The sequence below is a fragment of the Cyprinodon variegatus genome, unplaced genomic scaffold (assembly GCF_000732505.1).
Source record: "Cyprinodon variegatus isolate N-32 unplaced genomic scaffold, C_variegatus-1.0 Scaffold358, whole genome shotgun sequence".
NCBI classification, from domain to species: domain Eukaryota; kingdom Metazoa; phylum Chordata; class Actinopteri; order Cyprinodontiformes; family Cyprinodontidae; genus Cyprinodon; species Cyprinodon variegatus.
Window position 1 is genome coordinate 292,666 of NW_015150811.1, and position 9,984 is coordinate 302,649.

Below are 9,984 nucleotides of genomic sequence, written 5' to 3' on the forward strand. Positions count from 1 at the left end.
GTATATAGCCCACCCTGATAATTTGATTGGCCCGCCAGATATTGTGCGAGCATACTCGCGCTACTACTGAGCAATGCCAGACCGAACTTCCCGACCTCAAACGTTGTGGGCGGGACTAAGTTCGGAATGGCACCCAGGCTAGAGATGCGCCTCATGCCAAGGAACAATTCATTAAAATGTTGATAATGATCCAGATCATGTACAGGTTTTAGCAATAGGTGTAAGACACAATATGGGGGAAATGTGCTGCTTGGCGGAGATCCGTGCTCCCTAAGCGATATATGATTATTATTTTTGAAATATTTGTCATAATTACCTCCAACTACATGGCTTAGAACACCATCCTTCTTTTATGACCACTCTCAAACACACCAACCAATAGAACATGCAATCTGTGTATTCATTAAGGCAGATCCAATCTGGTTTTTCCAATGTCCAATTATTAAATGCTCAAAAAATACTTTTTGCTTTGGAACATAGCCCCCTTGTTTGGAGTCATTGATAATCAGGCCCTTAAATTCTTTTTACTTTTAAAATAAAATTACCTAACTAGATAACATTTTCTTTATTCCAGCATGAGAATTACCCTAAAAATACATCCAGAGCTACATTAGAATAGCTTGAATCAAAGTATGTATCTGTGTTTGAATGATTTACTAGATCCAAACCATACAGAGGTCACTTCCTTTTCTTTTGTTGCTCGTAATCTCTTGAAAAATAAGCAAAAATAAGCCTTTCATTTGTATTTTATGTTCAATAAGCTGCAGGAAAAGTTCAAGTATTTTCATTCAGATAAGATCAAACAGGATTTTTAGTGTAAACATTGTTCATTAGAATACAGATGTTAATGGATTAATACAATGAGATAAAGTGAACAATTAAAGCTCTATTTATTGATTGTATAATACATTATAAACTGCTATGAGATTATAAGGCCACATCCTATCCATTGTAAAAGTTCTAATGCAGGTTGAAGATGAATGTCTTACATGCTGCCTTTCAGGACAAAAATTAGAAATAAAAACATGACGAGACAGAAAGTCAAACAGATTTTTTTAATAACAATAATAATTAAAATGTAATTTGTTGTTCACTTACACAATGATTATCAATGGCATCGGACATTATTTCAAAATGGCAAACTTTGATTTTAGTCTCCCCACAACAGAATCTATGTCCCAGTTCTTTTCTCCAGGATCACCCTTTGGTGGTCATTAAACCAAAAGAACAGAAAATAATAACAACAAAAAACAAAAAAAAAAAATAAAATTTTTTTAGAGCTTTTAGTTATAATAAGAAGTTTCCTGTGAGAATGTTTATATTCTAAGTTGGCTACCTCTTACTGCCCAGCAGGCAGCTTTTGGACTGCGGTGAGTCAAACTTTAGTTAGTGCCACTCTACAGCAGCAGCACACTGTGAGCAAGACTTGGCCAACTAAAGACTGCATTTACTTCTTCCCTTAACCAACACATCCTAGTTCTTTCTGGCTCACCAAGGTTCATTTTGCACTACATGTTAAGCATGAAGAAAAAACAGGATTGGATGACAGTCATAGCAGAGAAGTGCTTGCTTAAATGTTCACACCTCGTGAATTTTATTCACATTTTGTTATGACATAAAAATTAACATATATTATAGGGGTTTATGTGATAGAACAACAGAAAGGAGTGCATAATGGTAAAGTTTAGAAATAGAAACCAGAGAAGTGTAAGAAGGGATTCTCCTCTTCCCTCTCTGTTCTACTGGATGTGGAATCAGCACATATGCTCTGCGTTGCTGCTCTAGCAGGTCATCAGCTAAATAGTTACCAACTTCTTAACATTAACTTCTCTGTCACTGTTTATTTTCATACACATTCCCTGATAAATTCTTAAAAGTGTTTTATGCTTTTGTATTAAGCCAAACTTAAAAAACCAACAACAGCTTAAAGACTATTAGGGTATGTTGCAGATTTGCATTACTAGAGGCTGATTTGTTAAGGATCAGTTAAAAAAAAAAGTAGTTACCAACTATTTAAGATTAGGGCAAAGATTCTGTCATGGTCCTGGTTTAAGTTTTCACTGTCACGGTTGGGTTCAGGTTTTGAGGACCCAAATGCAGAGTTGAGGAGGCAGAGGTTAGTTATTGTAGATTTAATTAAATAACTAAGGCAAAAATCCAAAAACTAAAGTACAAAATGCAAGGAACCAAAAACCAGAGGAACTTCACAGGGAGGGTATATATAGGAGACAGAACAAAGACAGGACTAATGAGCTGACTGGGAGCAGGTGTGAACAAAGGATTCCAGAAAGGAGCTCGGGAAAATGAGACCAACACATGAGGACAACAGAGGGCAATCAAGAAATACCTAAGAACTCAAATACATCCAGAAAACACAATAAAATAGGAATTAAACCAATAAAACTAGAAAACAAAGAAAAACATGGATCAAAATGAAAAGACTTAGCTCCAACTGATGCTAAATGAATCAACCTCTAGTGCAAATCTGCAAGAGACATACTCAGAGTCTTTGAGCTGTCGTTGATTCAAAAATCTCAGGTTAATACAAAAGCATTTTTAACACTTTTAAGATTTTATCAGGGAAAGAGTATGAAGGTAAAGTACACCTTTACTGTTATGCAGTAGTTTTTGTCAATATGTTACATGAAAGAATATACAGGTAGGAGTACATTACAATATAATGAAGATGGTTTCATAATGAAAACATATAAAGAGGTACTTTCAGTTAAAAATACTCTGGACATACCAATCCCAAATTCATTAACCAGAACCATGCTCAGATGTCACTGCAATGTCATAAATGTTTTGGAAAGTATTTGGAGAACTTTTTTTGTATTGTTGATTTTTTTTGGCTTTAGCTTTGATCAAACTGAGGCAGACATGCTCTTTTGCATACATAATTTTAAGTTACAGAAAGATTTTAGTCATCAATGCTATGTTCAAGGTATAAAAATACCTAAATAGGCTTTCCTTTTCTTTCTTCTCTCAGCCATATGCACTGGCCATGTTTTGATTTAAGCCTCAAAGAGTCAGGAAGAGAAGATGCGCTTTACTGGTGATCAGAAGAGCTCTGATTTGGCTAAAATAGCTCTGGGACCTGGTGAAACAGTTCAAAGCCCCTATTTCAGCACACACATTGTGGAATTTAATTCCCCTAAATGGACAAAAATTAACTATGGTTATAATTGGTATAATAATTCCCTGAAACCTAATAAGAACAATCCTAATTTAAATGCTCTAGATAGTATAGAAAATTACTAGATTTGACTATTTCAAGTTGTGGAAATCGTTAATAAATACTAATTATTAAAGCCATCTAACAAATTACAAAATACATTATACAGCTCTCAAACAGAGGATAAATTAAAACAAATTAAATCAATTACTAAGCAATTTCACTTCTCATTAGGAAGATAAGTGACATGGCTTAACATTGAGGTTTTTGGCACTATAATAGCTTCCAAGAGATTTTTCTAATTTTCCATCAACCTCCTTTAAATGTAATTGGAGTTTAATTAATACTCTGCTTCATTTTTATATATATAATAAAAAGCAGCTCTTTAAAGCAGCATGCTAACACTGAATCAATGAAAAACCAGCAGCCTTAACTTCAAGATAATCATCTTTTAAAAATCAGAAGCAGTCAATTTCTGTGTAGAGTTTAATAAGCACTTCCACAGAAATTCTGAAGTAAAACAGGCTAATAAATTCTGCACACTTACTAGAGAGAATTTAACTCATTCCACTTCTCTCCCAATAAGTTTATGATAACTCATCATCATTTTCCTTTGATCAAATTAAAGCCTGAATATTGCCACTCTGATGAGCGCCAGTTCAATTATAGTTTGAGGATAAATCTAAGCTTTAAACAGACTGGAACACAGCATTCAGCCGTAATTTATATGTTGATGAGCAGTTGTTGTGAGAGCAATTTATTTCTCTGCTCAGGTCATTTGCAGCAGGAAAAACAACGATTCACATTTGCTCACAAGTGGGTAAAGTCTTGCAATGGCTAAAGTCTGTAATCACAGCAGATAGTTTTGATTATCTCGATGGAGCATTGAGAGGGTAAACATTGCTTTTATAGACAAAATATAATCTATTTATATAGCTTACACTACTGAAAGTAGACTGGTCAGGGATATTAATGATTGTCCCATCAGATTTTTCCCATGGCAGTAATTCAAAGGAGATCATCTGTGTGTGAATAATATAAAACAATCAAACAAGTGTTTCTTTAATTTTCTCAATGTTTACTTTTGCATTTAAATAGAAGAAAGCAGTAAAAAAGTAATTTTATCAAGCATAAATCCACATTTTCGAAACATAATCCTGCAACGATCTGTTACACAAGCTCATAAAATGACTCGACACCTACAGTATCTCATTTTCATACACATATTTAAGGTAAATTAATAGATACAGCCTCCTTCCTTATCCCTATTATAAATTTACCATATAGTCTAAACTCCTTGTTGCCCTCTTTCTTTACAACATAACTTTCTTGGGTTTTCATTGCACATAGATGAGCGTTATGATGTTCATAAAGTGTCTTAATTGAATAAAGTCAAGACTAAAAAACAGCAACATTTACAAAAATACTATTTCTAGATGCTATAAGTCAACCTCAAAGCCTTGAGTTTTGTTACTTTTACAGCCTGGAGCAATATTTATCCAAAGTCTTCAAGTAGAGCAACATTATATGCATCTTTTCATGTAATCAAAGGTTTGAATCTTAGTGTCTTAAACCTGAAGAGGCTTATCTTATGGTACTTAGAAGTTGATCATTGTGATACTGGTTTTATTGCAAAAAACTATAAATCACTGAAGGGTTAGTGTGCAAAACAATTAAGATAAGTGTTTGAAATGTATACCTCTGTATATAATGAACCTAAAATATCTGTCAGTTTTTTTCCATTTTTAATAACTTCTCAATCATATTCTAGTTAATTCTATGCAATTGTAGTCCTGTTAAAATTGCTTTGAATAGATACTTAGTTTCAAAATATTTTTTGCAACTTTTAAGTGTATATAACTTAAAAAGAATAAACAAAAGTTTTTTGGTTTTTTTTCCTGAATAATGAATGTTTTTTTTTTGTTAAAAAGAGCATAGGGAGAAAATACACAAACCCTACCTAAATGCAGGGGAACGAGAGCATCATGAGCTTTACTAGATGGATGTACAATAATAATCTAACATAAACAATTACAGCATCGATCCAAATTACCCTCACAAGAATGTTCATTATCATAATTACATGATAGCGTTAAATGGAGCATCCAAAACACATCTTTCCAGGTGTGTTCTGACAAATTGCACAAACGGATGTCTAAGTGGTGTTTACACAGTAAACGCAGATCTGTTATCCTGAATCATAGCATCCTAATAAACAGGCAGGGTACATTTGCTCCATAGTCTCAGCTCTCACTGTAACAGAGGTGCAAATAGGCTTTTTGTTTCTGCCTACTCCTTCTGGGCATCACTTGCAATATTGTGAACCTTTGCGATATATGTAAAACTAAATAAATCAGACATGCATCACTCAAATAAATAATATAAAATCTGCTCACATGCAGATATGAGAAGTGGAGGTTTTTTAAAATGGATTCAAATGGCAGCAGAGCCTCAGGAACGATCAAGCATCAGACAATTAATTCTTCAAAGTTATTTGTTAGTTGTGTGTAGCACAAACAAGTTTTCAATTTCTTATTTGGATGAGTTTCCAAAGTTTCTGTTTCAATTTAAGCTTTTAAACTTTTTTTTATTAAAAGGTTAATTCCCTTATTGTAGAAAATCAGGACTACATTTTGTCCTCTTTAGCTTAAAATCTAAAACGCTGGGGCTGGACTAATATAAAAACAACATTTTACACCTTGGGTCCACCCAGGGTCTTTCCGCATGGAGTTTTCATGTTCTCCCTGAGCATGCTTTGGTTCTCTCTGGTTACTCCGGCTTCCTCCCACAGTCCAAAAACATGACTGTTAGGTTAATTGGCTTCTCTAGATTCTCCTTAGGTGTGAGTGTGTGTGTGAATGCTTGTTTGTCTCTTTGTTTGCCCTGGGATAGACTGGCGACCCGTCCAGGGTGGACCCCTCATATTGACAGCTGGACAGAGGCACCAGCATCCTAGCAAACCCCCAGCAGGGATAAGCGTGACAGAAAATGGATGGATGGATATTTTACCCCTAACTTTAACCTTAAACATAAGCCTTGGATCCTAAATATAATAGAGTTTGCTGCCCAGTTGATATGTGTTATATAAGAGTTATAAATAAGACAGACAGCCTGGATACACATGGTGAACATCTGACTAACAGATTGTAGAATGCTTACCCCAAACATTTTAAAAGTGTTTAGCCGATCTGTGATCTTCGTGAGAGCAAACTGGTTCATCACATGCCTCCCCTGTGCAGAAAGTTAATGGTCTTTGCTAAACTGAACCATTGTCAGACCTAATGGAGAGATTGGGGTTTTACACAAAGACAATTCAATAAGACCCTCTCTCTGAACTAAAGCCTATGTCATCACCACGTCATCAAATCAACCTAAAAGCCCAAAAGCCTGTTGAAATAATGCAGGAAAAAAACAAGAGACACAAAATCAGGATCAACTGACCTTTTAAAGTGAGATTGCAAGGACCGGGACTGTTAGTCTTTTTTTTTTGTCCATTCAAGGGGTTTAAAATATGTATTTATTTTTTTCACCAGCTAAATAGATGAGCATGTCTGGATTAGAGAATGTTGAAGTACAGGGATTATCAGTCCAATTTATTAGAGTGTATCTAAGAAAATGAGTCAAAGTGGAAAAAAAAAAACTGTTGAAACTTATGTCCAATTTAATTTTGATAAAGAGCTTAATGCCTTCATCTGCCAAATAAAATCAATTTGATCTAAATGGTGCATTACTTCAAGTATAGTATCAACTACATCATTTATAAGACTTTAAACACTATAGTATTTAGAACCAAGGTGTACTGTTTAGTTTTTTAAAATAATTTATTAATAACCTTTGTACATGGTCTGCATTATAGAGCCAATAAATTACAAACCAATCTGTCAGAGATGAATCCTTGTTTCCTGCAGATGCAGCAACACGTCACCCATGAGGCTCCCGTGCTGAAGCAAGCTTTTTGTTTCATCCCTGAACCTAATCTGAACTCTTTCATGACAGCAGCAAACTAATCATCCCCTCCAATTAACAGCTCACTTTTAATACAGATGCATTATTCCTTCTTATTTTCTATTTAATTGATGGCTTCTCCAACTCATATTTCTTAATACAACTATCCATATCTGAGTGAAGATTTTCACTGTAAATTGGCAGTTGTAGTCTGAGTGTTCCAAAAAAAGAAGTGTTAAAATGCAAAACAACCAAAAATGCAGGGTTAAAGTCTTCTCCATAAAAAACTATAATCATTTGTTTCTATTTAAAGTAATAAAAGGTATTAACCTGAACCAAATCTTTCAAAAACTATTCTTATACGTGTTTCTCATTGTTTGGGGCTTTAGTGTTTCACATACCAGAAGGTACCAGCTGACAGTGCTGCTGCTTGATGCCCCCTGCTGGTCTGGAGGCAACAAGGAAAAACATTAACAGCTTGACGTTCTGAAAGCAAATTAATTTTTTTATACTGCATGTGTTCGAATTGCATGCACACAAAATCATTCCTAACAGAACAAAGATCAGCCTTTTACTGATCGCTACTAGTGTATGCAGGACTAAACCTTGACATTATAGCTGTAATGAAAAACTAGACTGTAGATCTTTTGATACATAAAGATGACAACAGCTAAAAAACTGGTCAGATTTAATTCCGACTGCCCTCTCTGAACATGCATATCTTGCATTAAGTACCCTGATCTCAAAAAGCTGTTTCCTGATGGGGGGGTCCTCTAACCAAATTCTGACTAGCCAAAGATGAATTGACTCTACAATAGGGTAATTTGACAGGAATTTTTGATATGTTTGCAAACCTTCAAAACCACCCAAAATCAGGATTCTTGATAAAATAGAAGGAAAGGAAATGACAACAATTTTACTAAAATTTTAAAACATTTCAAAGTATCTGTAGAAACCTGATATGGATTTTTTGTTTCAGGTAACAGGTTGTATGTTGTAAATGTTTTGCAAGCAAAAGTACCGTATTTTCGCGACTATAAGGCGCATATAAACGTCTTTTTTTTCCCTCAAAATGTGCGGCGCGCCCTATAGTGCGGTGCGCCCTATGTGTGTTACTGCGGACGTTGTTGAGACCACCATGAGAATCTTAAAGGGGGAAGTGAGGGGGTGGATTGTGTATAAAAGAACAGCTATGTGCTTTATGCAGAACTCCTCATCTCCTCATTGAGGAGATGATGAAAGAGTGGCTGAGGCAGGTGTATGTAAGGAGACCAGGTGTTTTTTTCCACGCATCACCATCGCTGTTAATCTGTGACTCCATGCGGGCCCATCTCACAGCCAATGTGAAAAACATAGTGAAACAAATGAACGCTGTGCTTGCTGTTATTCCGGGAGGTCTGACAAAGGAACTTCAACCGCTCGAAATCGGTGTGAACCGGCCGTTCAAAGTAATGCTACCTTCACACCGGACGCAGCAAGAACAGCAAAATCGCGTCTCCTGCTTCATTTTTGCTGTTGTACTAGTTAGTTCTGACGTGCGGCTGAAGCAGCTTTGCTGCTCTGGTGCAAAAGTGTGTCTGACACGCGTTGGGCGGAGCTACTCTATCCTTTCTTTGCCTTGCAGCTATATTTGCTGTGATCAGTGGGAATAAAGTAGTTTTAATATGTTTTTAAGTGAGAAAGTCGACCTGAAAACTTAATCATCCAGATTACAATCCCATCTTCCAATATTCTTTCTGTCAGAGCTGCTCAGACCCCCACATACCAGCGGTGCACTGTCAGTAGGAATCCCATTCAACAGCAGTCTCTGGCCGGGTCGCCTCCTCGCGGTTCACCGCGGCGGCTGGTAGGTGTTTTTCATCTAAATTCTGCCGGCAGATTTCTGCATTTTAAGTTAATTTATGCGTCAATAAACTGTTTCAGAGGAGTGATCACAGCACTCTGTGTCATCAGCGATGTGTCTGTCTCATGGCCAGCTCCAAGGTTTGATTAATACTTTGTAATAAATACATGAATAAAACACAAACATACTCAGTTTTGCTCCCACTCTACGTTTAAATACGCAGTAGAGGTATTTAAACGTAGTAGAGGATATGTACCGGTATATAAAACCCGCGCCCTATAATCCGGTGCGCCTTATGTGTGAGTTAAATACAGTAATGGCACACATAACTGAGACTGCGTCTTTTAGTAAGGTGCGCCTTATGATCGTGAAAATATGGGTAGGTTTTTATGTGTGTGCTAATGTTTATCAGCCTTTTTCCTTGTTTTGGGCTCGTTGGTTTCATTATTTTTGACCTATTTTACAATAAGACATCACTTTACACACTACATACTCAATTAAATTTGACTGAATAAAGAGAGTTTAGAAATAGAAATGAGTAAAACATGAGTGATAAAATAAAGTAAAAAAAAAAAGAAGCAGAGTTTAACAAAGCAAGATTTTTAACCTATCAAACCAACCTTCCTTGTACAGGTATCAAAGAGGAATTAGAATAAAAGTCTCTAATCTAATCAGTTAAAAAACAAAAAAAAAATCCTAGAGATGTGGACCTAGTATACATATAGATAATATTGCTTTTACACTGAAAAATATGAAATATTTATCTAAAATGTATCCAAAACAATAGAAACAATTTACATTTTTTTCTTTTTTTTATGAAACCACATATTTTTACCCACAATCTAGTAAACTAGACACCTCTTACCCCTTTGGCACAATAATCATATTAATAGCAAATATTATAATATTGTTCAAATACAAGACATCTGAATAGGATTTGTCACTCACACACTCAGCGTAGGAACACAGTTTCTCTAGTCGTAACACATATTTGTATATGTAAATAAATTATCTTTCATCT